Source organism: Rattus norvegicus, chromosome 4, assembly GCF_036323735.1.
Source record: "Rattus norvegicus strain BN/NHsdMcwi chromosome 4, GRCr8, whole genome shotgun sequence".
Classification (NCBI taxonomy): domain Eukaryota; kingdom Metazoa; phylum Chordata; class Mammalia; order Rodentia; family Muridae; genus Rattus; species Rattus norvegicus.
In genome coordinates this window covers 46,510,239-46,528,625 of record NC_086022.1, presented here as the reverse complement: position 1 = coordinate 46,528,625, position 18,387 = coordinate 46,510,239, and the positions used below count along the sequence as shown (strand labels likewise).

Sequence of the window (18,387 nt, the reverse complement as noted above, 5' to 3'; positions counted from 1 at the left end):
GCCAGAGGGGTTAAAGACCTCAGGAAAACAAGACCCATAGAATCAATTAAGCAGGGCTCATAGAGGTTCACAGAGATAGAAATGATAATCAAGTGCCATGTACAGGTCTGAGTTAGGCCCTCTGCATAAAGGTTATAGTTGTGTAGTTTGGCTTCCTGTGGGACTCCTAAAAGCATGAGCAAATGCTGTCTCTGCTTCTTCCACACTTTGGGACCTTTTCCCTACTACTGGCTCACCTTGTCCAGCATTGATATGAGAGTTTGTGCTTAGTCTTATTGTAATTTGTTATGTCATTTTTAGTTAAATATCCCTGGGAGGCCTGCCTTTTTCCTTTAGGGAAATTGGCGGAGTAGATCTAGCAGAGAGGGGAGGTAGGGAGAGAGACTGCAAAGAGTGGAGGGAGACGAAAGTGCAGTTGAAGGTGTAAGGTATATAAAGAGCGAAAACTTAAATTAAAAGAGAAAAGTATTTTCAAGATCCTTGAGAGTTTGGGTTGTTGCAGGTTGAGAGTCAAATTGCAATTTATTCTGTGCTACATGTTAGCTCTCCTTAACGTCACTTCTTTTCCACCCCTGTGTCTGATCTAACACCCTTGTGAGCAGCAGGCAGAGTGTTTGAGATGGACTAACTTAGCAGACCCCTGACTATCCTGCCGAGAGCTTCACTGATGCTTCTACAATGGTATTTGAAAAGCGTCTCGATTCTTTTTTCTGCTACCAGTAAAACTTGATGACACTGCCTTTCCTTTTGAACTTGGGATTTGGGGTGATTTCAATATGTGTCCCCAAGGCCATGGTCACTGATTTGGTTCCAGAATAAACTATCTCTTTGTTCCCTTTGAGATTAGAGTTGTGTTTCTGTGTGAACAAAAGCAACTTAATTAAGACAGTATTTATTTTGTTTCACAGTTCAAGGAGGGATACAGTTCATCACAGTACAAGTCATGGTGACAAGGCCATGAGGTAGCGGGTGACACTGCATCCACAGTCAGGAAGTGGATAGTGACAAATGATCCTGATATGCTTATTTCACCTTTCTATTCAGTCTAGGACCTGAGCAGCTAGTGACTTCCACAGTTAAGCTGAATCTTCCAACCTCAGTTAACCTAATCTAGATAATTCCCGGCAGACATGCATAGACTAAGCTGATCTAGACACTTCCTCACAGGCATACTGCCTAGACTTAGTTTCCAGATGAATTTGTTAAGATGATGGTGTAAACCTTCCAAGATGCCATGGCATTATGAAGGGCTCTAGAAGGCACTGTGCAACCAACTTGGAGGCTTAAGGAAGACTCCCTCTTCCCTTCATTAAAAATTGATTCATTTCCCAAACAATATATCCTGATTATAGTTTCCCCTCCCTCTACTCCTCTCGATTTCTCCCCACATTCCCTTTCTTCTGCATCCACTTCCTTTCTGTGTCTCATTAGAAAAGATACCAACATAACCACAAAATAAAATATAATAAGATAAAACAAAAACCATAAGAGTAAGGTTAGATAGCACAAATCAACAGAAGGAAAGGAGTCCCAAGAACATTCACAAGAGTTAGAGACACACACATTCATATACTCAGGAGTCCAAGAAAAATACTAAACTGAAATATATATATATATATGTATATGTATATATGTGTGTATATATGTATATATGTGTATATATGTATGTATGTATATATATGTATATATGTATATGTATATGTATATATATATACATATATATATATATACATATATATGAATGAATGATCTGGTATACACCTGTGTAGGCCTTGCACTTGCTGCATCAATCTCTGAGTGTATGTGAACTTTGCTCAGTTGATTTAGAAGGAATTGTTTTCCCGATGTCTGCCATCTCCTCTCGTTTCCATACTGCTTCAACCTCCTCTTCCAAGAGTTCCCTGAGCTCTGAGGGGAAATATTTGATGGAGACGTCCCACTCACAGCTGTGTTCCAAGCCCTCTCTCTCTCCTCTCTCTCTCTCTCCTCTCTCTCTCTCTCTCTCTCTCTCTCTCTCTGTCTCTCTCTCTCTGTCTCTCTCTCTCTCTCTGTCTCTGTCTCTCTCTCTCTCTCTCTCTCTCTCTCTCTCTCTCTCTCTCTCTCTCTCTCTCTCTCTCTCCCTGACAACATCTAGCTCTGGGTTTTCTCCTATGCTGCAGGACAAACCTCTATGATGATAGCTGAGTAAGGCACTGATCTGATGAGTATAACAGAATATCATTATGATTCATTTTATTAGTTATTTAGTTTTTTTTTAGAACAGTAGTATTTGGTGTTACTCTAAGACTCTGGGATATCTAATCTCTGATTCTTGGTCACCCAAACAATGTTAGGTATAGATTTCATCTCATGGAGTGGGTCTTATTTCAAATCAGACTTTTGTTTGTTAGACTCATGAGAAATGTGCCACCATTGCTGTAGCATATTTTGTAGGCAGGACACCATTGTAGATGAAGATTTTGTGGCTGTTTTTGGTGTTTATGTTTCTCTTTTGTTAATCTGTAGAGTAGTTTGCTGTACCAAAGATACTAGAACATGAGGGTGAAAGTTTTATGTAGGTAACAGCTTGGCCTTACCATGTTCAATAGGTTGCATGGGTTTTATCTTCAACAATGGGGATTTGCTGTTAGTTTGTAGAGGGCAACATATTGCCTTGACAACACCTTGGGTTGTGTGATGATTTCTTTTGGCCAACGATTCAACTGGATATAACCCAGTCCTAGTACTGGAAGAGATAGCTAGTAGGGACTTTGTCTCCCTCACTATTTGGAGACTTCATTAGGATCACCTTTGTATATTGTAGGAAGTTTCCACTGCACTAAGCTTCCACATCACGCCTCAAATGCCCTTCAATTCTAGCTGTCTCTTTTCCAACTTCCCCCTCAACCCCATCTTCTCTCCACCTCCATATCTGATCATACCATTCCCATCTCCACCCTGTCCCCAGTTTATCCATAAAATCTGTTCTATTTCTTTTTCCCAGGAAGATTCATATATCTGCCCTAATCCCTAGGGAAGATTATTTTTTATTGGACATGATCATGGAGATGAGTCAATTAAGTGAGGAATGCAAAGCAGGCTATTCTGGAGAAAGTGAATTATGTGTGTTATTCAGTGCAGAAAAGAAAGCAAGGTACGTGGTGGGGTGGAGTTTATGAACTGGATTATGGGAAGGAAGGAGGCGATTAATGGTGAATCTGAAAGGCTGACTGCAATGTTTGCAAAGTTAGCTTTAACCTTGTCCTGGGAATTAAGTGTACTAGCAAATTGAATTTGTTACTATTCCTGTAGCTGGGACAAAATGCCTGAAATGAGTAACTTTAAGGAGAAAGGGTTTATTTAGCTTGTAGGTTGAACGGTACATTCTATCATGGCTAGAAGTCAGGAGTCTGATATAGTAGGGTACAAGAGGGAGGTTAGCAGACATCACTGATAAATTAGACTTTGGCCCAATTACTTTGTTTGGGAAGACAATAGGGCATTGTGTAAAAGCAGGGAAATAAACACAGAGGGAGATGAGAAATAACATTTGGAAAGATAAATAGAGTCTAAACATTTTTCCAGGACCCAGATACCATTATCTATGCAATGAAAGATCTACATCGAACTGGAGAGAGCTTGTATGTGGAGTTTGAAAAGAGACTGTAGTAGGGGGAGGAGGGAGAGAATCCTCAGCCTACTCTCCTTTCACTCTATTCTCATCCATCCACTCAACAGGAGCCCAAACAGAATCTAAAGGTTCATGAGCATCACTTCCTAACCAGGAAGTAACCAGCAAGTAGCCAGTGTCTGGAATCCTTTCCCTTCTTGAGCACATTTCCTGTGCTCAGCCCCTGGGGTTGCTTGATTTACCACCTACACACTCTAGTTAAAATAAGTTTCCAACTTTAATACAAATATTTTTTTGCAGGAAGTCGTTTCTCAGAGACACTAAAAGGTGAGGCTGAATTCCTTGCATTTCTTTTGTCTACACCCTGATTTCCTTGGCATAAAATCAGTTCCTAGGTTTTGGACATTAAAACATATGCTAACAATCATTGATTGACCTAATCTGGCAATGGCACCTGAAAAGTACTTCTCCACAAGCATGGGAAATGCTTATCTCCTTCCTTGCTATTATGAAACAAAAGCTATTTTGAAACTCAGGCTTTTCTCAGCGTTACAATACCATCTCAGATTTTTTTCCCTTCTCTTCATTTCACATTTGCATATAAAAGTAAATAATTAATTTACTTTGAGATTTTCTTGGAGATTGCAGAACACTTTTTAAAATTCTTCCTCCCTTGGTCAGCATTTTGGGTGCCATCATTGAGTCCCTGTCTTCTTATGTAATGTTAGATGCGAGTGGTTCTAGTGACACACTTGTCTCATGAGTACTGTACTGTGCGAGACACTGTGCGGCTTGTGTTATTATTGAATTCTTTCTTTGTCAGCATCTTTTTGATGACCTCTTAGGTTAGCTCTGCTTCTAAGGAAAATTTTTTGATGTATTCTTTGGTAATTGTGTGTGTGTACATATATATCATATATATGTAATTATATTTTATGTATAATTATATTGCATATATACATCTAGTTATTTTGATTATTTTTTTAAGCACAGATATGGGCTGTCAGGGAAAGTAAGATTCCTAGTGCCACATTGCTCATGTTCCCGGGGTTAATGGCAGTTCCTGGGGTAGAGTCACTCTCACAATGTGTAAGATCCATTGTTCTTCAGTCTTGTGCACCTGAAGGCATACCAGATATTACCCAGTGCACCTTAGTGGCTATTAGCCCAAATGCTTGAATTACCCTAGATCCCTAGAACAAAGGAAACTCAAGACGGATGATCAAAATGTGAATGCTTCACTCCTTCTTTAAATGAGGAAAAAGAATACCCTTGGCAGGGAAGGGAGAGGCAAAGATTAAAACAGAGACTGAAGGAACACCCATTCAGAGCCTGCCCCACAGGTGGCCCATACATATACAGCCACCCAATTAGACAAGATGGATGAAGCAAAGAAGTGCAGACCGACAGGAGCCGGATGTAGATCGCTCCTGAGAGACACAGCCAGAATACAGCAAATACAGAGGCGAATGCCAGCAGCAAACCACTGAACTGAGAATAGGTCCCCCGTTGAAGGAATCAGAGAAAGAACTGGAAGAGCTTGAAGGTGCTCGAGACCCCAAAAGTACAACAATGTCAAGCAACCAGAGCTTCCAGGGACTAAGCCACTACCTAAAGACTATACATGGACTGACCCTGGACTCTGTCCCCATAGGTAGCAATGAATATCCTAGTAAGAGCACCAGTGGAAGGGGAAGCCCTGGGTCCTGCTAAGACTGAACCCCCAGTGAACTAGACTATGCGGGGAGGGTGGCAATGGGGGGAGGTTTGGGAGGGGAACACCCATAAGGAAGGGGAGGGGGGAGGGTGATGTTTGTCCGGAAACCGGGAAAGGGAATAACACTTGAAATGTATATAAGAAATACTCAAGTTAATAAAAAAAAAAAAAGAAGAAGACAGTACAGCTAGCAAATTGGAGCTAGATGTATTTATAAACGCCTCTACAGTTTCATGTATTCAGTTAATTTTGATGCAAAACGAACAGTATTCCTAGTATCTACTAAAGCATGATTTTCCTCCCTACCATTTCTATCCCTCATCTGGTAAGATGGATATTTGAATAGTGTAATAACAAACTTAAATTAAACTACACTGAAACTATGTTTGCAAGAGAAATAACTATCTCCTTTACATGCCATGTTGAGGATGGTAAGGTGCCTTGCAGAGATATGAATGGGAAGCAAGATAAGATTCTCTGGGAAGGTGATACCCAAGAGGATGCTTTGCCCCACTGACTAGTGATCATAGTGCCAGAGACTGCTATATATGGGCAGTCATTTTTCAATTATATTTGGAACTGGCTCCATGAGGTGAAACCTATTCTGGAAACTAATGAGGTCAGGAACTTGAGACTAGATAGGTCATGGGCCTAGAGGAAAACTTTTATTCTGCTAAATAAACAGCAATTTAAAAAATAACTCCAAAAAACAGCACCGTACCCTTAGATCAATTTCATCTCTCAGACCTCATTAGAGAGGTTTCTTCTTGTAGAAGGTGGTATAACACAGAGACCTATGACAGGATATATGCAGAGACTGAGAGATATATGCAGAGAGTGAGAGATATATGCAGAGACTGAGAAATATATGCAGAAAGTGAGAGATATATGCAGACAGTGAGAGATATATGCAGAGAGTGAGAGATTTTGGAGCATTCAGGTCTGCATGGGATATATTCATGAAGCTCCTTTCCTCAAGGCTTAGGGACCTATGTAGAAACAGAGGGAAAGAGATGTTAGGTGGTGGACAACATCAAGGAAACTGTTTTCTTGAAGAACGAGAGCTGATTCACATATGAACTCAGAGATTGTGCAAGACAAAATCCCAGTACTGAGAAGGGGAACTAATCACAACATCCCACTCCTAGTCAAGGAGCTTCTGCAACTAATAGCTGTTGGGAGGGGCCTCGTTGGCTTTCTTCAATGGACTGACACTTGGTTTATTAACCATACTCCAGGCAGACCCCATGCTCAGGAGTAGTTGGCTAACACAAATGTGGCTTTATGGGGTGTTTGTTTAAGAAAGAAAAAGTTGTTTGGTATTTTTGTTGTTAGCTTCTTGAGTTCTTTATATACTTTGGATGTTAGCTCTCTATCAGATGTGGAGTTAGTGAAGTTGTTATCCCAATATGTAGGTTGCTGATTTGTCTTATTGACTATGACCTTTGTCTTACAGAAGCTTTTCAGTTTCATGAGGTTCCATTTATCAATTTTTTATCTTAAAGTGTGAGCCATTGGAGTTCTGTTTAAAAAATTTCCTCCTGGGTCAATGAGTTCAAGACTCTTTCTCACTTTCTCTTCTATTAGATTCAGTGTATCTGGTTTTATGTTGAGATATTTTATATTATCTGTGGCTATTGTGAAGTGACTTGTTTCCCTAATTTCTTTCTCAGCCTGTTTATCATTTGTATAAAGAAAGGTTACTGATTTATTTGAATTAATTTTATATCTGGCCCCTTTGCTGAAGTTGTTTATCAGCTGGAGAAGATCTCTGGTAGAATTTTTGGGGTTGCTTATGTATATTATCATGTCTATCTGCAAATAGTGATACCTTTATTTCTTCTTTGCCAATTTGTATTCCCTTGATCTCTTTTGTTGTCTTATTCTTCTAGCTAGCCCTTCAATTACTATATTGAATAGATATGGAGAGAGTGGGTATCCTTGTCTTGTCCCCAATTTTAGTGGGATTGCTTCAAGTATCTCTCCATTTAATTTGATATTGGCTATTGGTTTGCAGTAAATTGCTTTTATTATGTTTAGGTATGGGCCTTGGATTCCTGATCTTTCCAATACTTTTAACATGAAGTGTTGTTGTATTTTCTCAAATGGTTTTTCTGCATCTAAAGAGGTGATCATGTGATTTTTTCCCCTTTGACTTTGTTTATATAGTAGATTATATTAATGGATTTTTGTATATTGAGCCAATCTTGCATCCCTGGGATGAAGCCTACTTGATCATTGTGAATGATGGTTTGCAAGAATTTTATTGAGTATTTTTGCATCAATATTCATAAGTGAAATTGGTCTGAAGTTCTTTTTTGGGGGGGGGTTGGGCTGTTCGGTGGTTTAGGTATCAGAGTAATTGTGGCTTCATAAAATGAATTAGGTAGTTTTCCTTCTGTTTCTATTTTATGGAATAGCTTGCAGAATATTGAAATTAGGACTTCTTTGAAGGTATTGTAGAATTCTGCAAATCTGTTTGGTCCTGGGCTGTTTTTTGTTTGGGAGGTTTTTAATGACTTCTTCTATTTCCTTATTGGATATGGGCCTGTTTTGATAATTTACCTGCTCTTGATTTAACTTTGCTATGTGGTATCTGTCTAGAAAACCATGTATTCCATCTAGATTTTCCTGTTTTGTTGAGCCTGGGCTTTTGTAGTAGGATCTGATAATTTTTTGAATATTTTCTATTTCTGTTGTTATGGTTCCCTTTTCCTTTCTGATTTTGTTAATTTGGATCCTGCCTCTGAGCCCTTGAGTTAGTTTGGCTGTAGGTTTATCTATCTTGGATTCTCTCCAAGAACCAGCTTTTGGTAAACAACTCAATCAATAAAGGGTATAGAACTAAACAGAGAATTCACAACAGTTGGATCTGGAATGGCTGAGAAGCACCTAAAGAAATGTTCAAAGTCCTTAGTGATCAGGAAAATGCAAATCAAAACGACCCTGAGATTCCATCTTCCATCAATCAGAATGGCCAAGATAAAAAATTCAGATGACATCACATATTGGCAAGAATGTGGAGAAAGATGAACACTCCTCCATTGCTGGTGGCATTGAAACTGGCACAGTTATTCTGGAAATCAATCTGGAGGCTCCTCAGAAAATTGGAAATAGATCTACCTAAAGATCCAGCAATACCATTCTTGGGAATATACCCAAAAGATGCCCAACCAGGCCACAGGGGCACATGTTTCACTATGTTCATAGTGACCTTGTTTGTGATAGCCAGAAGCTGGAAACAACTCAGATGCCCCAAGACAGAAGAATGTATACAGAAAATGTGATTCATTTACATAATGGAATACTATTCATATATTAAGAACAAGGACATTCTGAGTTTTACAGGTAAATTGATGGGACTAGAAAATATCATCCTGAGTTAGGTAACTCAGACCCAAAAAGGCGTATATGGTATGTACTCACTAATAAGAGAATGTTAGCAAAAAAAAATACAGAATACCCAAGACACAGCCCACAGAACTCAAAAAGGTCAACAAGCTGAAGAGCCCAAGTGAGGATGCCTCAGTCCCACTTGGGAGAGAGAAAAAAGCAATCACAATGGGGTAGGGAGGGAGAGACTTGGGTGGGAAAGGGGACAGAGTATGGGGTAGAGGGGAACATGATCTTGTATTGGATGTGGGAAAAAGACTGAAGCCCTGAGGACCAGCAGAAAGAGTGAAAATAGGCAACCTCTAGAGGTAGGAGATTGGGGGGACCCTCCAGAATGTACCAGAGACCTGGGAGGTGAGAAACTCTCAAAACTCAAAGGGAGGTACCTTAGATGAAATGCCCTACAGTGGGGAGAAGAAACTTGTAGATCCCACCTCCAGCAGAAAGACAGGGCATCAAGTGAGGGATGGAGTTGCCATTCCACCCGAAACTCTGCCCCTTAATTCTTCCTGTCTGAAAGAAATGCAGGGATGGAAATGGAGAGGAGCCTGAGGAAAAGAAGGTCCAGTGTCAGACCCAAAGTGGGATCCAGCTCAAGGAGAGGCCCTAAGACCTGACACCATTACTGAGTCTGTGGTTCACTCACAAAAATGGACCTAACATGACTGCCCTCCAAAAGAACCAACAAGCAACTGAAAGTGTCAGATGTAGGCAATTCCACCCAACCAATGGACAGGGGTATAGTTGAATTAGGGAAAAGCTGGAAGAAGGTGAGGAAGAGGACAACCCTGTAAGAGGACCAGGCCGTTTCAATTAACCTGGACCCCCAAGATCTCTCAGACACTAGACCACTAACCAGGCAGCACACACCGGCTGAGATGAGGCTCCCAACACATATACAGCAGAAGACTGTCAGGTCTGGGTTCAGTCAGAAAAGATACACCTAACCAATAAGGTACTGGAGGCCCCAGGGAGTTTAGAGGTCTGGGGGTGGGGGTGGGGGTGGGGGTGGGGGTCGGGGGGTTGGGTTGGAGACATCCTCATGGAGACAGGGGGATGGGGAGGAGGTGTAGGGTGGGGAACAATCAGAAGGTGGACTGGGAGGGGATTAAAATCTGGAGTGTAAAAAAATAAGTAAAATTTAAGAGAGAGAGAGAGAGAGAGAGAGAGAGAGAGAGAGAGAGAGAGAGAGAGAGAGATTATGAAGTTGGTAAGAGGAACCTGGGAGGAGTTAGGGAGAGAAAAAAAAGAATATAATGAACATACAATGTATGAAATTCTCAAAAACTAAACTAAAAAAAAAAAAGAAAAAAACCAACAAAAACCATAAAAAAAAAAAACAAACCTCAAATTCCTTAGGAACCTAAGAATGGATTGGATCAGCTCAGAGTGGGTCTGTTATGTGTGGATATGCTCTCCATATCACCCACACCAGCATGTGTAGGTGTTTCCCACTAACAAAATCTTTTAATCCTTAGTCTGTTTCACTGAAGCCTAAAGGGCAGGATTGGGGGCATGGAGGTGAGAGATGAAACCAAGTCTTGCACATAACAAACGCATGCCACGTATTCAAAAGGATAATTTAACACTTAAGATGCATCAGTGTCACAACCGTGACTTCTCAGCTCCTTGAAATGCTATCCTCATTTGTAAATAGATTTTTCTGGAAAGTCTTGCATGGTTCAAATTAGTACAGCCCCTTCTGAAGTGTTTTAACCCTAGTTCACCCCATTTTTTCATGGCCAGTTCTCCTTGAAGTGTTTTGTTTGTTGATTTAAAAATCCAAGAAGATAAGATTAACTGCTTTTCTAGTAGAAGACACTGGAATTGCTCTCTCTGAGCACAAACGTTATAACCTCTTTCAAAAGACAAATGCTAAAACAGACACTTGGAAATGCTTTGAAAAGATGGCATGCTTTCTAAGCGTCTAATACAAAGAAAAGCCATCTTGTTGTTGTGAATATTAACATTAATGACTCTGTTTTTCATGTGGTAGATAGTTATTAAATATGATGCCTATATGATCAAATCCCCGAGAAAGCAGAAGCTTTCTAAGATCTGGCTGTTAACACAGGTTCTTCTTTGCAAAGACTTCCAAAAGGGACCTGAATTGTGTTGCTGGAATAAACCTTTGAAATATGTGTTTCAACCCAAGTCACAGCAGGAATAATGTTTTCCTTACCAGGGCTCCACCCTCCTCTGCTCTAACTGAAATTCCCCTTAGGTCAATTGATCAACCCACTTACAACTAATTAATGCATAAAACACAATGTTCCCTACAACTAATCACTACCAGGCAGAACTTTACTGAGATGCCCTGGGAGGGCTGTGCTTGGAAGTCATCATCTCTGTCTTTCTTGGAACTCTTAAGCTTGCTCTGCCGGCCTCATCCAATGTGGTCCAGTAAGTGTGGAGAATAAACTTGCCAGTGTGCCGAGGTAGCAGGTCCATATTAGTTACTCCATTTTCGTCTGCCATCTAGTCTGTAAGGTTTTGTTTTGGAGAGTTTGAGATTTTTCTCCCATCTTGGTTGAGACTGGATCTTCCTATATAGTGCCAGCTAATCGTGAACTCACTTATGTAACCCATCTGACCTTAAAGTCATGATGTTTCCCCCTGCTTCAGCCTTCTGAGTGCTGGGGTTATAATAGGTGCTAGCATTCTTGGCTCAATCTGTAGTTTTTGATTTAGCCTTGCAGAACATCTATTTCTGCCTTTATGACTACTTACCATGTGAGCTGTCACTATGTCAGCCTCACCTATGGCTGTGCAGGTGCTTTGGGAGGGGCTATCCTTGTATTTGAGGTGACTGGGGAGAAAGGTCTGGATTCAGAGTGAAGATCCTGGTTCCCAATCTTTTTGCTGCTACTCATTAGCTATGAACCCACTAGGGCATTATCCTGCTTCTGTGGCTTATATTTCCTCACCTGTAAAATGAGCCATGATGCATCTCAAATGCTCTTCTGGGTTCAGTGCTCTCAATACATAAAGTAGCCATTGAAAGGAAGAGAAGTAATTGGAAAACACTGACACATGGTTTGGGAAACACTTGTGTTAACATTCTTACAAACGCCACGAGCGCTGTATCAAGAAGGTGAACTTCTGCTAAAGCTGCTGCTTCCTTGCTCTTGAGTTTCCTTTAAAAAAAGAAATAACAAAGCTGTGCCTTTTAAACTTCACCTCATACATTCTATGGTTTTCAGACAAGGACTTAAGAGCTTGATTTAATATATAAAATCATTTCGAATTGATGAAAAAAATCAATCTTGGTATAAATGAGAAGAAATGAGTGCTCCAATTTATTTCGTTCCAGACTAAAGACTGAAGTCAGAGGAATCCATAATAAATAAGCAAGCCGAATAGGACCAATTAAAAAGCACATCTGCCCATGGTCATCACAGAGAAGTGCATTGTGTTGTCTCAGAAGGACTCCGCAGCAGCTGAAGGGGGACACTGTGTGAGAGAGAGAGAGAGAGTGAGAGAGAGAGAGAGAATGAGAGAGAGAGAGAGAGAGAGAGAGAGAGAGAGAGAGAGAGAGAGATGAATGACTAGAGAAGCAAACGTGCTGTGAGAAACGTCAAAATCTGGGTGGGTAGAGTTAGAACCAGAGGAAGAATCTAGACTAGCAGGCAAACAGAGATTTTAGCTGGACATTCAGGACCACATTTGAAGTCACAGGAGGAAAAACAACAAACAAACAAACAACAAGCCAACCACTAGAACTGAAATCTGGCTAGAGGGTGATCCTGTGAATATATTCCAAAGAGAATATAATGAAAGAGTGAACATGACAGTTTAAAGGGAAGCTTACTGTTCTCCCTCATTTTCTCTCATGTATAACTTAGTGTTTGATTTCTGAATGTATGTGCACAATTTCTCCACTAGCTAGATTACAACAAGCAGGGTGACTGAACTGCCTTAGCACTTAATACCATCTACACAGGTAATTTCATGCCATGAAGCCCGGAGCATGTCCAGATGCTGTGAAGAACAGGAGAGGTCCCCAGCTTCTAAGCAGTTGGTGAACATAGAATTTGGAAGAATAATTTGGTGCCATTCTCCCAGTGGAGGAGTTAGAGGAAGGACTGAAGGAGCTGAAGGGGTTTGCAACTCCATAGGAAGAACAACGATATTAACCAACCAGAGCTCCAAGAGTTCCCAGGGACTAAACCATCAACCAAAGAGGGACCCACAGCTCCAGCTACATAGCAGAGGATGCCCTTGTTGGGCATCAGTGGGAGGAGAAACCCTTGGTGCTGTGAAGACTCCATGACTGGGGAATGGTAGGGCGGTGAGGTGGGAGTGGGTGGATGGGTGGGAGAGCACCTTCATAGAAGCACGGAGAGGGAGGATGGGATAGGTTTCTGGACCGGAAACCAGGAAAGGAGATACCATTTGAAATGCAAATAAAGAAAACATCCAATTTTAAATAAATAAATAAAATAAACAGATACAACGTCAATGCACCACTGATGCCAATGCTATTTTATTACAATAAAAAAAAATGATTGCCACTTGCTAAAATCTCCACAAATGAGTTTTTCTCTTTTTCACAGATGTTAGCCATAACCCACATCCCACAGAAGCATACTGTGTTCTGTGGTCTCTCAGCCAACGTGGGGTCACCCACATTCTATCATGAGAAGGGCCTTGTTTCCTCTTCAGACTTCTTTTTTTTTAATTAATTGATTTATTTATTCTTACACTCCAGATTTTATTCCCCTCCCAGTCCACCTCCCGACTGCTCCACATCCCATCCCTCTTCCCTGCCCCCTCTCCTCTCGACAAGGATGGTCCCCACCGCACCCACCCCACCAGACCTTTAAACTTCCTGGAGCTTCCAGCCTCTTGAGGGTTAGGTGCATCTTCTCTGACTGAACCCAGACCCAGGAGTCCTCTGTGTTGGGGTCCTCATCTCAGCTGGTGTGCGCTGCCTGCTTGGTGATCCAGTGTCTGAGAGATCTCAGGGGTCCAGGTTAACTGAGACTGCTGTTCCTCTTATAGGGTTGACTGTCTCCTCAGCTTCCTGCAGCTTTTCCCTAATTCAACCAGAGGGTCAGTAGTTTTTTGTTCATTGGTTGGGTACACATATCTGCATCTAATTCTTTCAGCTGCTTGTTGGGTCTTTTGGAGGGCAGTCATCTTAAGTCCATTTTTGTGAATGCCCAGTAGCCTCAATAATGGTGTCAGGCCTTGGGGCCTTCCCTTGAGATGGATCCCACCTTGGGTCTGTCGCTCTCTCTTTTCCTCAGGCTGTTCTCCATTTCCATCCCTGCATTTCCTTCAGACAGGAAGAATTATGGGTCAGAGCTTTGACTGTAGGATAGCAACCCCATCCCTCACTTGATGCCCTGTCTTTCTGCTGGAGGTGGGTTCAATAAGTTTCCTCTCCCCACTGTAGGGCATTTCATCTAGTGTTCCCCTCCCACCTTTGAGTCCTGAGAACCTCTCACTTTCCAGGTCTCTGGTATATTCTAGAGCATCCTCTCAACCTCCTTCCTCCAAGGGCATCTGTTTCCATTCTTTCTGCTGGCCCTCAGGGCTTCAGTCCTTTTCCCCTACCCACTACCAGATCATGTTCTCCTCTCTCCACCACCTCCATTCCCTGTCACTCCCCTGCCCCTTCCTCCCCCCTTGTGATTGCTTTCTTCTCCCTCCCAAGTGGAATGAGGCATCCTCACTTGGGACTTTCAGCTTGTTGACCTTTTTGAGTTCTATGGTCTGTATCTTGGGTATTCTGTACTTTTTTGGCTAATATTCACTTATCAGTGAGAACATACTGTGCATGTCCTTTTGGGTCTGAGTTACCTCACCCAGGATGGTATTTTCTAGTTTCATCCATTTTCCTACAAAATTCAGTATGTCCTAGTTCCTAATAGCTGAGTAGTGTTCCATTGTGTAAGTGAACCACATTTTCTTTATTCTTCCATTGTGAGGCATCTGGGTTGTTTCCATCTTCTGGCTATCATGAATAGGCCCTTATGAACATAGTGGAACATGTGCCTCTGTGGCATGGTGGGTCACTTTTTGGGTATATTCCCAAGAGTGGTATTGCTGGGTCTTTAGATCAGTCTATTTCCAAATTTCTGAGGAACCTCCAAATTGATTTCCAGAGTGGTTTTACCAGTTTGCAATCCCACCAGTAATGGAGGAGTGTTCCTCTTTCTCCACATCCTTGCCGACATGTGTTGTCACCTGAGGTTTTGATCTTAACCATTCTGACTGGTGTGAGGTGGAATCCTGCTTTCCACAGTGATCAGTAAGCCCCAATGCCAGAGCTCTACAGATGTATAGGTGGCCTTGCTGAGGTCACTTTGCTGTATTGTGTACTGGGAGGAACAGAATACGGCTTCTGTCACATAGACTTTTACCAGAAGTAGGATGGGATCATGAATTTAATATGTCTTTTGTCAATCTCCTTTCATTCTCTTCCACACCGATAAACAATTCTGTATCTCTTTAAGGATTCCTGCTCTGGTGTGTATGTGTTTATGTGAACGTATGTGCATGTATATGTGTAAACACTCATGTGGTCATCTCTATACTTTATTTACTTCCAATAGATAGACTGGGGAGGTGGAAATCCAGTTCAGTGACATCTTCAGAGGAAGAACACTAGCCTTGAGGGAAGTAACTGAAAAACAACCTCAAGCTTGCTTCAAACAGTAGTGTTTGAGAAAAAAGACCTAGGGCAGAAACAAATTCAGAGTACCTCAAAGGTCCTAAGAGATTCGCAGAAGCGTTTTCACAGGCAACCTCCCACTCTGGGTGGGAAAATAAGAAATGTTAAGTCACAGATGTGTTCCTTTTCACTCATTCTTACCCTGAGGTTTAGTAGTCATGAAATAACTGGTCATATCAATAAAATGTGTGGACCTGCATATTTTAATCAGCTCATTATAGTAACTTGTGTCCTCTAAGTAGCCTATGACATCATGTTATGTGCCTTGTGTGTGCATAACATAATTTAAAATATATAATAAATGCAAGAAATTTCAATTAGAATGAGAGAGAAAGATGTGTATGTGATGGATATGCCAACTCCCTCACTGTCATAGCTGTTTACTCCATAGCACATAATATTGTATTGAGTTCTTTAAATGTACACAATACCATCCACTCATGTTAGTGTGTTTTGGGGCACTGAGAATTGAATACAAGGCCCTGTGCATGCTCACCAGCTCTCCACTGCTGAGCCATAGTGGAAGCATCAATTTATCTTTTTTTTTCCTTTTTTTGGAGCTGAGGACCGAACCCAGGGCCTTGTGCTTACTAGGCAAGCGCTCTACCACTGAGCTAAATCCCCAACCCCTCAATTTATCTTTTTAAAGCATCAGACTACACCCTCCCAAAAACTCCAATTATAATACAAAGAAAAGGAGAAACGCAAAGCAAAGTGTGTACACACGGAAGCTGATGTGTGGCTATTCAAAGGGGGAGATGTATGGGAAGCCTCTTGAGCAAAGTCCCCAGATCTATGAGACACCCTGAAAATACTAGTGGGAGATAAAATTAGTTAGAATGAAAAGGACAAGCCTTGGAGACATCCATCTCCTGCAATGTCTCCATAAAATCATAACAGAGCTTAGAAAACTTTTGTCACAGCCTTCTGAGTTTTGCTCAATAAAATTATGACAGAGGTCTCTAGGGCATAGAACAAAAATTTATCCATCAAGACAGAATGATGAGGGATCTTAATATTGTTATGAATGACTCTGAGGCAAACTACTGTGGAGTTATATTAATACAAAGCCGGTGGGTTATTTCACTTAGCTCTCAAAAACTATTTAAGGGGAGGGCTTCTCTAATCACAGGAGTAACAACACCTTTTTGACTATCTTATTATCTTGAAATTACCTAACACACACATACTAGAGAGTTAAAATAACCACTTATATTACATATTGGCTTTCCAGTCTTTTGGAAATTGGAACCTCTGTTGGAATTTTGTAATTATTTATAAGTCATTTGTTAATCATCTATAGCCTTTACTGTAAAAATTAAATGGAGTCCCATGTCTGTCATGGGTTGAGGCTGGGGGGCTCCTCACTCACTTACTGTTACATGCATTGAGTATCAGCTCCTCTTGGCTACGATTGACTAGAGGGTAGAAGGGGATATCTAAAGAAAGCCAGCCCAGCCTAAAGTGGTCTGCAGTGGACAAGGAAAGGCAGTGCAAGTCTTGGTTAACTTTCTAAGCAGTGCTGTTGAGTCGGACCCAACTGCTGATTTTCCATCGAATCTATAGTGCCTGACAAAGGTTTGACCACCGGAAACTCCTTGTGTTTATTCTTCAGTTTTCCTCTTCTTCCATTCTTACTGGATATTTTATTTATTTACATTTCAAATGTTATGCCTTTCCGGGTTTCCCCTCTGTAAACCCCCTATCCCATCCTCCCTCCCCCTGCTTCTGTGGGGGTGATCTCCCACCCACCCACCCACTCTCACCTCACCGCTCTGCCATTCCCCTACACTGGGGCATCAAGCCTTCACAGGACCAAGGGCCTTTCCTCCCATTGACGCCCGACAAGGCCATCCTCTGCTACATATGCGGCTGGAGCCATGGGCCCCTCCATGTGTACTCTTTGATTGGTAGTTTCCTCTCTGGGAGCTCTGAGGGGGTCTGGTTGCTTGATATTGTTGCTCTTCCTATGCATTTGCAAATCGCTTCAGCTCCTTCAGTCCTTTCTCTAACTCCTCCATTGGAGATCCTGTTTTCAGTCCAATGGTTGGCTGCGAGCATCTGCCTGAGTCTAGCAAATTCAGTTTTCCTTCTCATACCTTCCAGTATCTTCCAAAGGACCTCCTTGATTGATCCCTTGTTTTATTTTATGCTCTATTAAACTGGAAGGATTAGCTCTCTTCCTTCAGAAGGGTTTTAAAGGCACTGAAAACTTGCAAAGACAATGCATTTTCGTGGAATGTATATTCTTCATATGTTCCCACTAGCTTAGGTCCTGCCAATCATACATTTTTCTTAATTATTTTCTATTATTTGTTTCCTACACTTCAATGTTCATGAAACATTGCTATAAACGTGTCTATCATCAAATGTGATATGAATGTACTAGTGTCCTTAGAATTACCACAGGTTCAAATTTGTAGAAATTGCACTCTAGTGATACAAATCTAGATTCTTGTGGGATATCTAGCACTCCTTTTGGCTATGAGCTTCAGTTTAAGCTCAACAATATTTGCTCTTCAGAATTTGCTTCAGTGGAATGAGTCTTGAACCAAGTACTTTGTCCTTATGGTCTTTAAAACAAATAACTTCCCCTGCCGAGCACAGACTGGTTCGTTCGCTGAACCTTCTTACCCGAGTCCAAAGCAGCAGCATGGGTACACCCTGTCCACTTGACATTTTTGACGTCTCTCATATCACTGCTGGTACATAGTTTCTGGGATTTCCCTCCAATCTGTGCAAGGATAATCCTGGGGCAGTCCTTTGAGGAGGATTCTTCCTCTAGAGATGGCTGCAAGAAACTTGAATACCAGAAAAAAATGTTGGGAAATTATTGGACTGTTTGTTCTAATGTAACTTATCTGAGAAAACATGAGACATCTCAGGTATCCAGAAGGGACTGCCCTGAGCCACCAGTGTCTTAGCAGAACTGTGGCTCACTCTAGCTAAAGGAAGGAATGACCATAGCCTGAACATATTTGAACA

At 41.4% G+C, this 18,387-nt stretch overlaps 1 long non-coding RNA gene across 2 annotated transcripts in view; it reads left to right on the top strand.

The window, feature by feature from the left end:
- Positions 1-17,017, top strand: part of LOC102550644 (uncharacterized) — a 70,402-nt gene extending 53,385 nt beyond the window's left edge. Inside the window, exon 6 of one of the 2 annotated variants that reach the window (XR_005503471.2) lies at positions 12,664-17,017. This is a non-coding gene — a long non-coding RNA (uncharacterized LOC102550644). Of the gene's footprint in view, positions 1-12,033 lie in introns of both variants that reach the window. The other variant, XR_005503469.2, reaches the window with a different exon arrangement.
- Positions 17,018-18,387: the final 1,370 nt, after the last annotated feature.